Raw genomic sequence first — 16349 nt, 5'->3', positions numbered from 1 at the left:
GGAACCAACACACGAAAGTAAAAACAGAAAACGATATTGCACTTTCAATAAAATATTGGAAGAAGAATTTCTATTTTTGAAAAAAAAAGTAACTCTAACAGTGACATGAAGTGTGATACTTGTGGATCGGAATTTTCGATCGCCCACAGTGGTAGAGCGGATATACTAAGTCACATCAAAAGTGAAAAACACCGAAGAGGTATCTGCTCCGCGTCCAGCAGCAAAAAATTGACTCAATTTTTCAAGCCAACAGCTTCATCGAGCATTGATTTAGAGACAGCAGCTCGGGAAGGTGTTTGAGCGTATCATTTGATTAAGACCATCAAAAATATCATTGTCAACATAAAAATGTTAAATAACCAATAAAATGATGATAAAGTCCTATATTTAAAAAAATAACAAATGGCCCGATTTTCATTCAAAAGTCCCGGATTTTAGGTATTTTTTTTTTTCAGCATTGTCCCGGATTCGACTGAATTGGAGTTGGTCACACTAGTTATAGTTTAAAAAAACATTTGTTATTTCCGCATACTTGGCCCATTTCTATCCAATTTTGACCTTCCAGTCGACTGACAAGGAATTTATATAGAATGAAGAACACTGAAATAAATCCATTTTTAAATACAGCAACTATCGACAACTTATTATATTGTGTTCAGGATGACGTAAGGGAAAAAGTACACTATAGAAAAATGTGTGGAAATGTACAATTATATTATTGACCAAAAAACTAGCCCTAGTACACTGATTTTGACATGTTTTTTGGCGTATGTGAGAGTCCACGACTCAACTCCGTGCAACAGTGTAGAAAAGATAGAAGATCGTAGTATCCTAATTTTTTTGGGTACTGATGAATCACGACATCTGAATAACTGAGCCATTTTTTTAAATGCAGATCTGGCTTACTCTATCCTACGTTTGATTTCCGGGGAATGGTCCCAATTTTCGTCCAAATTGCTCTTCCTTCTTAGGCAGGCCGCACATCAAAGAAACATGAAACGTAAATTACGTTTCATGGAAATAAACCACTGCTAAACAAATATATGTCCGGCCATTTATGAAACTCTCCGAAAATAAAAATGTGTCATGAGCATGAATCACACTCGTTTCATTGGTAGGCGGACTTTGAGATTTGTTTAGCAGTGTTTTCTTTTCATGAAACATGTTTTTAGATTCATGTTTCATGTTTTTCGTTTCATGTTTCTTTGGTGTGCGGCTTGGCTTAGAGATCATCATACATATTATTTTCTTAATGTTTAGTGAAAACCCATATTTCTGACTGTCTTCTGTGATTCTATTTTTATAGCTACCGTTTCATAGCTTAATCCAAACCTTCTATACAGTACTGGAAAAATAATTATTCAAAATCTTGTGCGATTTTACAAAATCTCGAGCTTTTTAAAATTTCAGCAAGAACTTTTATCAAAACTTCGTTCTTTGTGAAATAGATTTAAAAGTATTCTAGAATTTCACATCTAGATACTCATTCCAAAAATATATTTAAGTTTAATAATATCCTGTCAGTTCGCACTAACCGTACTGGACGGTCTCACTCCAGGGGACCTCAAGGATCAACAGGATTGGAAGCCCCCTACTTGGTGATCGTTATTTACCTCAGTGGCGTAGTAGAAAAATGGAAGTTCATCTTTTCATATATTCTATACGCAATATTTGCCTGTCTTAGCGTTCTTCCTTTAAATTCCTGAGCTCAATTGCCCTCCTTATAATCATACTCCAGGACATTTTTGGTTTTTCTCTTTTACAGTGTAGAATTCTGGCAAATCAATTCGAAATTCTGAATTATTCCTTAATCTTAATCTAAAGTGTCTTCTTCACCTTCTATATTTGCATATAGCCCAGTCGGGATAGCATTTGACCTTGCATTAGGAGCTGCCCCAAATTTTATTTTTCTAATCTTTAGGGAGGGTCAATATTAGTATAAATTTAAAATCTCGACTGAATTGCACCGTTGCGTTAGCCGCCATCTTGATTTTAAACGAGAACCGTTTTTGCTCAATATCTCCGCCATTTTCAAATTTTTGACAAAAAGTGTAGAAACTGAAATTGTTGAAAATACGATTTTCTATAATTTCATTTATTATAATTTTTTTCGTGCGGTCGATATTTTCCGAGTTATGAGGGGAAAATAGTGAGAGTTGTAGCATAATTATTGAATTATCTCGTTTATTATTAGTTTTACAACAAATATTTACCTATACAAAAATGAAGAAAATTAAATTTTGTACAATTTTGATGCCGTTCATTTTTTTGATGAAATCAATATTTAAGGTAGTACGTATGTGGTAAAGGTGCGAGCGTAAGACCTGATTGATTTTGTAGCAATTGTTTTTGTTCAATATCTCCGCCATTTTCAAATTTTCGACAAAAAGTGTAAGAACTGAAATTGTTGCAATTACGATTTACTACAATTTTTCGAGAGAACCAGTGGCGGGTCTACAAGGTGGGGAAATGGGAAAATTCCCCCGAACAGGGTCCAAAATTTAAAAAAAAATTGTTGGAACATCACGATATATTAGCTGACATAAAACTTAAAATATCGACAGACAAATTCAACCAATAAAACCCGCTAGTTAATAAAATTAAGTGAACTTAATGTATATAATGTCTTTTATGTCTTTTATATACTTAGTTTGGTTGATGTTTCAATGGAAGTTTCAAAAAGTGTATAAAATATAATTCTCTTTATTTTTGTTTATGTACAATTATGTCGTAAAGTTAATAATAAATGAGACAATTCAATAATTATGCTTCCCCTCCGCTTCCATTATTTCCCCCTTAACTCGGAGAATATTGATCGTATAAAGAAATTGTGCCAAAGAAATTGTAGGGAATTGTATTTCCAACAATTTTCTTTGCTACCATTTATGTCGAAAAGTTGAAAATGGCGGAGATATTAAGCAACAACAGTTCTCATTTAAAATCAATATGGCGGCTAATGCAACCGCGGAATTCAGTCGAGATTTTAAATTTACACTACTATTGATCTCTCCTAAAGGATATAGTTATAAAATTTGGGGCAGCTCGGATACACAATTCAATTCAATAATTATGCTTCCCCACCACTGTTTAATATTTTCCCATGTAACTCGGAAAATATCAACCGCATGAAAAAAATTGTTAAAAAGAAATTGTAGGAAATTATATTTTGAAGATTTTAGTTGAAAATGGCGTAGATATTGAACAAAAACAATTGCTATAAAATCAATCCGGTCTTACGCTCGCGCCATTACCGCATACGTACTTCCTTAAATATTAATTTTAACAAAAAAGTGAAAGAGATCAAAATTGTGTAGAATTTAATTATCTTCATTTTTATGCAGGCACATATTTGTTGTAAAACTAATAATAAACGAGATAATTCAATAATTCAATAATTATGCTCTAACTGTCACTATTTTCCCCTCATATTTCGGAAAATATCGACCGCACGAAAAAAATTATAAAAATAAAATTATAGAAAATCGTATTTTCAACAATTTCAGTTTCTACACTTTTTGTCAAAAAATTGAAAATGGCGGAGATATTGAGCAAAAACGGTTCTCGTTAAAAATCAAGATGGTGGCTAACGCAACGGTGGAATTCAGTCGAGATTTTAAATTTATACTAATATTGACCCTCCCTAAAGATTAGAAAAATAAAATTTGGGGCAGCTCCTAATGCAAGGTTAGGCCTGTTATTCGTCTAACCCGACTGGACTAATATTATAGCAAATAGTTAAACTTTATTTTGCTGCTGTCTACCCTGCACATTTTTCATTTTTTAATGCAGACGTCCTGTTGGACATCGCTCGGTAATAAAGCTATGTTTCGTCAGTATTGTATTATACATCTCGTGGAGAATAATTCCTTAAGGGGATGGGTACGTAATTTCGGCTCTAATTCTATTTAAATGCATTCATTTTGATTCGAATCCTGAGAAAACTAATAATTTTTTGAAAGTATTTTTGAAATATTTAAACGCAGAATGAAAGATTACGTTCTTACCGAGGGCTGAAAGTCCCTAAAAACTTCTGTAATGTTTATTTTAATAAGTTACAGGGGTGAAAAATTAAGAGAAAATGTAGTGCGATTTTTAATTTCAAATACCTCGTTCAACAGACACTTTTTATTTATTCTAAGGGACTTTCGGCCCTCGATAATAATTTATTCTTTCATTCTGCGTTTAAATTTTTTTTAAATATTTATTAGTTTTTTCAGGATTTGGAAAAAAAATGGACATTTTCGCTATCTTTGTCATACAACGCACTGAGTCAAATAGAATATGATGATAAAACAGTGACAATTTTAAATATTTGACATGGCATCGGGAATATTTTGAGTTGTTGATTAAATAATATTGATAGTATATTTGATAAGTAATTGATTTAAGACGTGAACTTAATAAAAAGTTAATTGTGTGTTATTTATGGACGATCCAAGCAGAGAATTGACCAGGGTATATTCTGTGATCCAAGTATTTTGTTGTTAAAGATGTTCAAGATTGTAAGCTTTCCATAGTAACAATATATTATTAAAAAATCACTTTAACACTTTTTCTTTTTTCTCGATTGAGTATTAGTTTTTGTTGTACAGTATATAAATTATTACAATCACTGAATATATAATTAGTGAAAAAATTATCATATTTATTAGCTGAATGATTAATTTTCAATTATACAACTAACAGTTATTCAAGAACATTCAAAAGCCATCTCTTTAAAGTTAGTGATGATATTTGTCAAGTAGTAATATTTACATATCCATACAGTGAGAATTCTATTACACGTAATTTGCCGTGTAAAGACAGAAAAGTAGGGATAGTCGTAAAATATTTACGAAATATGTACCGATGGCCTTAATATACAATGGTAACTTGGTTTTCCAGTCCCCTATGTCATCTAATTAACCTCTACATACTCACCACAAATTACGTAAATGTTATATTTACGTATTATGACTCTTTCAGAAACTTTTCAACCATTCATTTCTTCTTTAGGTGTCGTCTTCCTAGCAAAGTTTGGCCATGACTTCTGCAAAGTCTCCTCTATTTTGAGCTTTTCTTATTAGACTTTGAAAGTCTAATCCTGTCCATTCTTTGATGTTGCGCAGCCAGGTCATTTGTCGTCTACCCGGGCAGCGTCTTTCTTCTATTTTCTCTTCTATAATAAGTTGAAGGAAGTTATACCTGTCGTGTCTAAATATGTGTCCAAGATAAGATGTTTTACGTTTCTTTACAATTTCTGTGGGTTCACGTTCTCTATTCATACGCCTTAAGCCTGGGTTTCCTCTAAAGCGGCACCGACAAACAGCGATCGTAGCACTGCGATAAATTACGTCAGATTACGGTGAAAAATTCAAGGTTCTTCACTGGAGCAATGGAATGTGCAAGCTCAGCAAGCGGTGGCTTCCAACGCATCCTTGGAAACCAACGCTATTATTTTGCATGGTACAGTTTTTTATGATGTCATTCATCGCAGTGTTACGATCGGAGGTTGTCGGCACCGCTTTCGAGGAAACCAGCGCTTTAAAGCGTCTTCATTTCTAACATGGTCGGTCCATGGAAGTTTCGGCATACGACGAAATACCCACATCTTAAAGTTCTCTAAACGTCGTAAGGAGCTGACTGTTAACGTCCAAGCTTTCACGCCGTGTAACAGTACACTATATACATAACACTTTATCATGCAGTATCCTAGGGACAGATCAAGATTGCGGGCAGTGAGTAACTGTCGCATCTTTAAGAAGGTGTTTTTTGCTTGTTCTATTCTACATGTAACCTTTTGATCTTGGTATAAGATTTCAACCATCCATTTGATGCTGCAAAATTGTCCATCTTCAAACTGATTGCTACCTTGCGTCCTTTCTTTTTAAGTAGCAGACCAGATTCTGAAATTGTTTTATTTCTGGCTTTGCAAAACCAATAACAATTGTAGATGACTTGATTCACTGCCAATCCTTCTGACTTTGAAAGCTTTCGTTTTTGTTCTAAGCTAACACCTTCCTCAATATTCATTTTTAACTAACTAAGTTTTATTGTTAATAATATCGTCAATATGAAATTTTTGCCAACTCAATTTTTTTTTGGTCAATAATTTTGCTTGTAAGGATCAGTTGTAATGTTTTATATAGATTTCCCCTCACTATATGTCCCAGAGAAGACATATTGCGGTGTTTAACAGTCTTTATCAGTTTTCTATATTTGATGACTCTCCTTATTACTTCCACATTAGTCTTTCTTGCTGTCCAAGTTATCTTCAGCATCTGCCAATGAATGTGCATATCCAGTGCTTCATATCTGATCAGGATCGATACTTTTAGTATCCCTAATTCTGCAGCATATATAAGCATAGACCAAATATAGCACTTAACCATTATTTGTCTTAGTTCTAAACCATCTCGTGCCTACGTAACTGATATTTTTTACACTCAAGCTCGCTGCCCATTCCATCTTAAAATGTTTTCTTGAAACCAGTGCTTCTATGTTAACATAAATGAATAGATTAGTAATTTTCCATGTCCGGAAAGTCCGAAACAAACTGATTGTTATACATTTATTAACTGTATTATTCAACAATTGAGATTTTTCTTCAATGAATAAAAAATATAAATTTAGACGTTCGCGAGCGGGATAGAAATAGATTTACCCCATGGGATAAATTGTAACGTTTCAGAAATTGACAAGAAGTAGCAAATTATTTATAAATAAAGTAATTTCGATTATTCTCTGTTTTTATCCTTTTTTAAAAATTAACTTGCTCCAAAATTATAAGGTAATAATGTTGGACATTTCGAAGTGCTGTACAATAAAAAAAGAAAATATAACTACATTTAATTCTGAGAATTTTTTGGTTAAATTATACACGGCATAAATCAAATTGATCAAATTAGGATTACCTGGTCTCATCTAAAATTAAAACTACATTTAAACAGAATGTACCCTTAAATAAATTGTAAGTTAAACGACTCTGTTTGCGTAGGCTCTACAATATTTATTTTGCAAGAAGAATTTGGGTCAAGAGAGAAGAGGTTTATTGTGTCGCTTTTGAGGTGAATTGCTAGAGGACGAATTATATTGTTCACCCAGGTGTCTTCCTGATTTAAGAGAACACTTTACTTCATCGACAGCTAGCGCAAAGTTAGCACTTTTCTAATTTTCCGGACGGCTTGTGAAAATAGAAGAGGTGGATTTTAGAAATGTTGATGTTAAGTTAGTTGATTTCAAAATTGAATTGGTACATTTCAAGGATATGTTATTTTATTTAGCTTAAACACCTCTACAACTTTGGCAATTGGCATGGTACAGTTGATTTCTAAATTTATTAAGAAATTACAAAATAACAATTATTATAATAATAGAGTTTATTTGTAGCAACTAATACATAATAAATAAACCCAGTTTCTCACTGAAGTTGTTTGTCAAATAGAGGGCGGGTTGTTCGAACGCTAATCAAAAATGATCATTATTAAATATTTAATTACTGTCAATGTCAACTTTGTTTGGGTTGCTGAAAACGTAATTATGGATTACAATTATGAAATTAGTTAATCAATTATGTTAATAACTGTTATGTTAATTGATTAACTAATCTCATAATTATAATCAATTAGGTTTTCAGCAACCCAATCAAAGTTCACATTCACAGTTGGTGACACTAATTAAATATTTGATAGTGATCATTGTTGATTAGCGTTCGAACAACCGGCCCTTAAACTTGTGCGTGAGGGTTAAATTTTGATTAAGCATATTAAATAAAATTAATTTATCTTATAGGTTAAAAAAGGAATCAAATATAGTCTTTTTCCATTATCTGACTTCAATTTTGGGCTCCTCTTCTCACCTAATTCAGTTACTGTTAAATTTTGTTTATGGGACCTCCGAAAATCTCTCATAATATTCAAGAAAGGATTGCAAAAAATTAAATTTCCGATGGGATTCTTCTGACGAACTTCGTTTTCTATAAGAATTATAATTACTTTTTGAAGGTGTTTTATCCATTTTTACCATAATTTTCACAATTTATACATTTGTAATAAATCATTTTTGACATTTTTTAATTTAAATATTTTTAAGAAATTACAAAATCCTGCGTAGACGCAATATTTGTACCAAGACTATTCACAGAAAAGGCCATCGAGTACAATAAACCACCATATCTGTGTTTTATAGACCTGACAAAGACTTTCGATCGCATCCAAGTCGAAGACATCTTACACTTACTGTATAGAAGAAAAATACCAATCAATATTATACAAACCATCGAAAACACATTCTTCCATAATCTAATACAGGCAATATTATGTTATGCAGACGACGCCGCATTAATCGCCCAGACAGAAGACGATCTCCAAAGATTAACACACATCTTCAATATAGGCTATTGATTATGTTCAACATAAGAGAGCTAAAAGGAACTACAACGTTAATAAGATTTTGTCTCATATGGTCAACGAAGCTCATATTTAAAAAACCGCGGAGTGCTACAGAGAGGTGCGTTTTTGAGAAAGGGGCGAATTAGTCCCTAGGCTCAGGGTGAATTAGGGTGAGTTCTATGCACTTTTGGTACAAACATGTCTACAGGAAAATTGTTCCAGGATAAATTTACTATCGAAATATCACATTTTAGTGTAAAAAATGTTTTCTTTACAAAAATATATTCAAAAGAAAAGCAAGAAAAGAACACCAAAGAACGCAATTTTATCTTTTGTCCCATAACTTTTTTCCTTAGGGATATAGGTATAGGTATTGCTTCAGCGAAAACTAACTTCAGTCCTTTCTCTTTAAAATGACGTTTAGTAGAAGCCACTAAGATTTATATTTTCCAAAATAGAATTTTTCAAAGTTCGCCGCTCACAGCAGTTTTAGAGCCATTTTCACCATTATTTTGCAAACATTGTTCTGTAACTTCTTTCTACGCATTTCTAGGTATATGTATATGTATATAGGTATATGTAATGGTACATTTAGTAGAAATAGAAGTCAATTACGTTTAAAATGGTCTATTGTATAAGGTTGTGCGACTATTTTTAAGCAAGTTATGCTTTTTCAAGGTTTTATTCTTTTAATGATTTTTAATATTTTTTATGATTATTGTTTAAATATCTTATGATGACTTCTTTCTTGAACATTTAGTTATAAACATTGTGCAATAAAAGAATATTTTCTTTACTTTAAAATGGTGAATAGCAAAAAATTTTAGGACTATTTTTAAAGAAGATATCCGTAGGATATCCAAGGGTATCCGTAACTTTTTTATTTTTTATTTTTTTTTTCAATTAGAAGAATATAGTTGCAAATTATAACATAATTTTTAATTTCAAATAACTTTTCTTAATAACACTTTTCGATATTGTGAAATATAAAGGTACTTCACTCTTGAGCAAAATTCATATTTTTTAATTCATCTCACGTTTTTCTTTTGTTGCACAATTTATACACCTAAATATACAATAAAAAAGTTATAGTGAGAAATTTAAAAATAAACGAAAAATAAATCAAAAATCATTAATAGTATACAATTCTCAAAAACCATATATTGCTTTAATATAGCCATACAGCCTTCTACAATAGACCATTTTAAAGGTATTTGACTTTTCTTCTTACAAAATGTACCATTGCATACACCTAAAGCTGCGTAGAAAAAAGTTACACAACAATGTTTGCGAAATAACAAGGAAAATGGGTCAAAATCGCTGTGAGTAGCGAAGTTTGAAAAATCATATTTTGAAAACCATAAACCATAGAGACTTCTACTAAACACCATTTTAAAGAAGAAGGATGGTAGTTTTTTTTCTATAAAGCAATGCCTATACCTATATTCCCATGGGAAAAAGTTATGGGGCAAAAAACAAAACTGCTATCTTTCGTGTTGTTTTCTTGTTTTTCTTTTGAATCTATTTTTGCAAAAAAACATATTTTTCACTTTGAAATGTGATATTTCAATAGTAAATTTAAACTGGAACAATTTTCATGTAGACGTGTTTGTACCAAAAGTGCATAGAACTCACCCCAATTCGCTCTGTGCCCAGGGACTAATGCACCCCTTTCTCAAAAAAGCAACCCCTTTAAATGGTAGCACTCCGCGGTTTTTTCATATTTAGAGGTCCATTGACTATATTAAAAAATAAACTCTGTTTCTCAATGTGCCTCCAGTAAATTATCGTTCCATCGTTTTCGTGGTCTTCCCCCTGATCGTCTTTCTATGGACCGTGATAGTGTGACGTCAAAATTTCAAAAAGTTTCCAAACAAAGCAACTGTCGATTGATTATACACGTGATTTGTGTAATCATTTTTAATTTTATTTTGTTTTAACAATTATCTGCACATTTTTTCTAAAGACACAATCCTTGTTAGTCATATCAATTATATTGCTTTTAATTTTATAAATGTCCTTACACAAAATCAAGGGTTTACACACTACTTACTACTTACTGCGTTTCTTCAGGATTTTAACCAGTCCTATTTGGAAATATGGTGGGAAATATAATATGAGCATTGATTACAATCACGGGTACCCAACACATTACTATTTTGTAAAAATTAAACATCCTACAAGCAATATATTACAATTATAAAAACGAAAACAAACATCATGAGTGAATTTTTGCTTTGTTTGGAAACCATTTCAGAGTAGCCAACATTGATTTGACGTCACGACTATCACGGTCCATTGGGGAATCTTCTTCTTTAGGTGCCATGTCTGTATTCAGACGTTGGCCGTCATCATGTTTACAATTTCCTGAAATCTCTCTCTATCGGCTGCTGCGCGAAATAATTCTTCTACCGTGGAACCACACCATTCTCTAATATTACGCAGCCATGAAAGTTTCTTTCGACCAATCCATCTCTTTCCCTCCACTTTTCCTTGTATTATAAGGCGAAGTAGATGGTATTTAGGTCCTCTAATTATATGGCCGAAGTATTCTGTTTTTCTCCTCTTTATGATGCTTATGAGCAGACGTTCCGAATTCGTCATTTGAAGAACACCTTCATTGGAAGTGTGCGAAATCCACGATATCTTTAGGATTCGTCGATAGCACCACAATTCGAATGCTTATATTTTGTTTAGCATTGTGGTTTTTAACGTCCATGTCTCATAACCATACAATAGGATAGACCACACATAACATTTCAGCACCTTCTTTCGAATATTCATCGACAGGTTTCTATTACATAAAACTGGTTTCCAGGTCATAAAAGCCTTCCGTGATGTTTCGATCCTAGTTATTATCTCTTCATCAGAGTCACAATTTAAATTTAACCAGCTGCCAAGGTACTTGAAATGATTTACCCGTTCTAACTCCTCTCCATCAAGAGAAAGCTGACCTTGATCTATATTAATCTTTCCAACGGCCATCCACTTTGTTTTTGAAATGTTGATTTTAAGGCCTCTCCGATAGCTTGCTTCACTGACTAGATTTAGTAGTGTCTGAAGATCTTGTAAATTTTCAGCAAGAATGGCTGTATCGTCAGCGTATCTAATATTGTTGATTACTTCTCCGCCTAGCCTTACTCCCTCTTGTCTGTCATCCAAAGCCTCCCTAAAGATTTCTTCAGAGTACAGATTAAAAAGGGTGGGTGATAAAACACAACCTTGTCGTACTCCACGTTTTATCGGCAGTGATCGGCATTGGGGAATAGTGATGTTGAAAAAGTAACTATTCGTTACAAAGTACTCGTTACTTACGAATACCGAAAGTAACGATTACTATAAAGAGAGGCAAATCGTTACTTTGATTATTCTGATTAATTCGTTACTTCGTACCAATCGTATCAGAGTGAGTACCTATTTTGAGTATTGTATCTACAACAATAGGTTGATATCGTAATCGGACCTTTATTCCACGAGTGTTCGGTATCAGTACAGTTAACTAAAATTTTATCTATGAAGAGTTTTACAGGATTACAGGGCGCTGAGAAGTAGCTGAAACAGAGGGAGGTAAATCATTTAACAAAGAATGCACCCAGAAACAGATGTCTATACATACGATTTGTCGAGGTAGATAATTCACACAATTTCACAGATCTTAGTTCCTTTGAAAATAAAAATGTAACACGTTAAATTTTAATAATAAATACACTGCGATGTCCCGGCCAAACAGCAATCTTACACTTTTGGCCAAGAAACTCATAAGCGCCCAATACTCCACAAGGAGGGATGGAACGAGAGGGAGCGTTTCTTATTTGCATTTCCACACCCAATTTTCTATTTAAAACTTTTTCCTGTTTCACTATTTCCCTAAAAATAATTTATTTTTTCCTAATTGTCTTGGTCTATGTGTATTTTATTGTTATGATCCAATAAATCTAAAATAATATCTGCCCGGGCCAAAAAAATAGTAGAATTTATAAAAAAAAATCATTTTTAATTATTAATTAGTCTGGACAAAATTATGTCGGGCACCCCTTGTTTTTAATAATTTTTAACATAATAGATCCATTTTCCAGAATTTCTATCCATTAAATAGATCGGTGAAGGTCGTTGTTATATTATCGGATCTTATACTTATACGAAATACTGAGAAATACGATTCTCGATATGATTACCGGTACTCAAATACAAAAGTAATCATAGTAATCAAAGTATCCTACTAATACTAATACAAAATATGTAATGAGAAATGCGATTCTCGATATGATTACTGGTACTAAAATACAAAAGTAACAAAAGTAATCAAATTAATCAAAGTAACGAATACTTTATACAAAAGTAACGATTTGTAACGAATACTCGAAAGTAACTATAATCAACATCACTATTGGGGAACCGTTGCTGCTGTCCTTACTACTCAATTTGTTGTCATTCGGCTTTGTGGTCGTCCCATTTTACTCTGCCAAATTCTTTTTTATGCCAATACTATTAAATAAAAGTTAAAAACAACCAAAGAAACACGAACAATTAGCCAAGCCGCACACCAAAGAAACATGAAACGAAAAACATGTTTCATGAAAAGAAAACACTGCTAAACAAATCTCAAAGTCCGCCTACCAATGAAACGAGTGTGATTCATGCTCATGACACATTTTTATTTTCGGAGAGTTTCATAAATGGCCGGATATATATTTGTTTAGCAGTGGTTTATTTCCATGAAACGTAATTTACGTTTCATGTTTCTTTGATGTGCGGCCTGCCTAACAGTACAAGAATAATCAACTTAAAATAATAAAAAGTACTTTTAAAAGCAGTTAAATAAGTTACATAAGTTAAGTTCAATAATTGTATTTACTTGAAGTTCTGTCAAAGTAACTTGTTTAGCAATTGTACCGACAAACCGCATCCTCAAATTCTCTCTCATCCCTCTGCCTATTAACTACATTGGCGAAATTATATTAAAGTTATCTGCGGTAATTTAATATTAGTTAAGAACTTAGAGAACTGTTTATTTTAATTAGTAGAAGAACATTTCGACTAATTAATTGCTTTAAATAATTTTCGTAAGGGTTGAGAGATTCTCGAAACTATTTGCAATGGATATATTTTAGTTATTATAGTCTAGGCTATTCGTAAAATGGTTGATTTTTTAGTTTAGTACTTTCCTCAATATATATTCAGAATATGTTGTATAATAATGGTGAATATCATCATTATCTTTGCCTTATCCCTATGCGGGGTCGACTTCCCTAATTGCATTTCTCCACACAATCCTATCTTGGGTCATATCAATATTAATCCCCTTTACCAACATGTCCTGCTTAATCATCTACCCCCAGGTCATCTTTGGTCTGCCTCTCCTACTCCTTCCAGGAATCTGCACTTCAGTAATTAGGGAAGGCACTTCAGGAAACTTAACCTATGGTCTCTCATTTTGGCGTCAATTGGTGCCACACCTAGACTTCACCTAATATACTCATTTTTAATTTTATCCTTTTTTGTCACTACGCTCATCCATCTAAGCATTCTCATTTCCTCCACATGCATTCGTTGTTCCTCTTCATAGCCGGTCTTATGACTGTTTTATAGAATTTTCCCTTCATTTTCAGTGGAATTTTTCTGTCACACAATACACCAGTCGCTTCCTTCTACTTCATCCATCCAGCCCTAATTCTACTGCATGCATCTCCATATATTTCTCCATTACTCTGTAATGCGAACCCAGGTACTTAAAACTATTGCTTTTCACAATCATTTCACCATCCAAAGAAACCATTTTATTTGTAGTAACTACATCTTTAAATGAACATTCCAAATACTCTGTTTTTGCCCTACTAAGTTTTAAAACCTTTTTCCTTCAGAATTTGTCTCCACTGTCCCAGTTTTTTTCGTATCTTTCACTATTTTCTGTTAACACTATATCATCAGCATACATTAACCTTCCGATGACCAACCTTTTTTGTTACACGGATGACCAACGGGGGTAAAAAATTACCCCAAGTCAAAAATGAGAATTGACAAAAAATAAAGTTGTTTTAAGAAATGTAATAATGTATTCGTAATTTTAATGTTATGGTCCAAGAGCTGTGAGACATTTTTGAGTAGGTATTTTAGGCAATCTGAAAATTTTTCAGGTGACTCTTCCATGATAGCCTAATACAAAAATGCCGGTCTGGCTGGAGGGTAGCGGTTATTTTCCCCAAAAATCCCCCCCAAAGTTAAAAAAAGGGCAAAAATTGTTATTACAAAAAATATCATTGACGTGACTTTAAAGTAAATTTAAGTATTCAAATATAAAGAAAATAAACAAGCCAGGCGATTTGAGGGCGATTTTAACTTTGCAAGATACTTGCATGGGCGTCCCAGGATTATTTTCAGGGGATGCATCTGAACTTCAGAAGATTTCATCTGAATCTGTACATACTATTAACGAGTATAAAATATACAACTATACATAAATAGCTAGGTATATTCTATCCGGACAAGGAGGTGCAATTGTTATTTTGACAGAATATTTTTTAATATTAAAAATAAATATTCTAAAGACAGGTTTTTTTGGTGAAATTTTCCAACTGCCATGTCATCAAACAAATTACGCGTGCATATAAATGAAAAGCGCTATAGGTAAGCAGCAATGTGAGAAAGGGCGTATACCGATAGCTGTTTGCGTCCTCTGTTCTCGCGGAGCGAGTCCGTTCGCTCGAGAAAAATCACGTGACCTAGCGATACCCATGTTGTTGTGCCTCGAAACGTTAGAGTAATTATTATGTATTATAGTTTTTTAAGTAACTTTTTGTTAATCAAAGGAAAATAATACGTACTATACAATAGATTTTGCAAATATGATAGAAAAAGGCAAATTTATTATTATAAATATATAGGTAGAAAAGTATAAAAGGATAAGCTAAATAAATTCGGTGTCCTAATCTTGTACATCTTCTTCAAACCCCTCATCTGAGCTTAAATATTAATTCTCTTCTTCTTCGTCAGACTCGTCAGTCGAAGCCTGCACAATCACGGGCGCATCTGAAGAAAGACTTGCCATTGGTGAGATGTGGTGTTATTGAATAATGTAAAAAATATCATGGACACAACACATAGCAAACACGGAAACATTAAGAAAGATGAAGAAAAAAAAAGAAATACTCAACACTATGAAGGAAAAAAATGAGCTACTTTGGTTTTATACTAAGAAATAAAAAACCTGATGTGATTGGTTATATAAGGAAAAGTATTAAGTATTGGTTATATAAGTAAGAATACGTAGCAACTAAATTAATTAATCACTAATTAATTTTTAATTAACTCTAAATACATATTACAACTATTTACAGATCAGGTACCTATACTGTAGAGTTCTTTAAGTTTTAACGCTTTTTGACTTTTTGGTTTCACTCAGAAGTCAAAATACCGAAATTGTTTGTAAAAAGGCGAAAAAACGACATATTTGTACTTATTAAACAAAAACTAAGCATAAAACAAAAAATATCTCGACAGCGTTATCTCACAATATGTCTATAGAAAATCTACTTATACAAAATTTCAAGTGGATCGGACAATTATTTTTGAATTACAATGTTCACTGCCTTTGAAAAAAGCAGTTTTGAGAAAAACGCGTTTAAAGTTTTGACAACTTATTTTCAATTTATTTTTTGTCTGTCAAATCGTAAAGTGATGCACACCGGAATATATTTTTGAATCGCGGAAAAATCTACAAAAGAGAAGGGGAACAGCTGTTAAATATTTCTCACTACGCTCAAGCGTGTTGGCAGCCTTCGGAATGCGAGTAGAAGGTAGGGTTATTCAGCATATTCAACTGTATCCCCGGTAATTTTGCTTCAATCAATCTAAAATTTCAGAGAGTATTCTTAAAGTTATGTACTTTCATGTACAATAAAAAAAATAAATCTAAAATAAATTAATTTAATAGCACATGTTCACTTAAATTTAAAATCTACCCAAAACTATATATATATATAT

The sequence above is a fragment of the Diabrotica virgifera genome, chromosome 6 (genome assembly GCF_917563875.1).
Source record: "Diabrotica virgifera virgifera chromosome 6, PGI_DIABVI_V3a".
Lineage (NCBI taxonomy): Eukaryota > Metazoa > Arthropoda > Insecta > Coleoptera > Chrysomelidae > Diabrotica > Diabrotica virgifera.
This window is presented reverse-complemented; position numbering follows the sequence as displayed.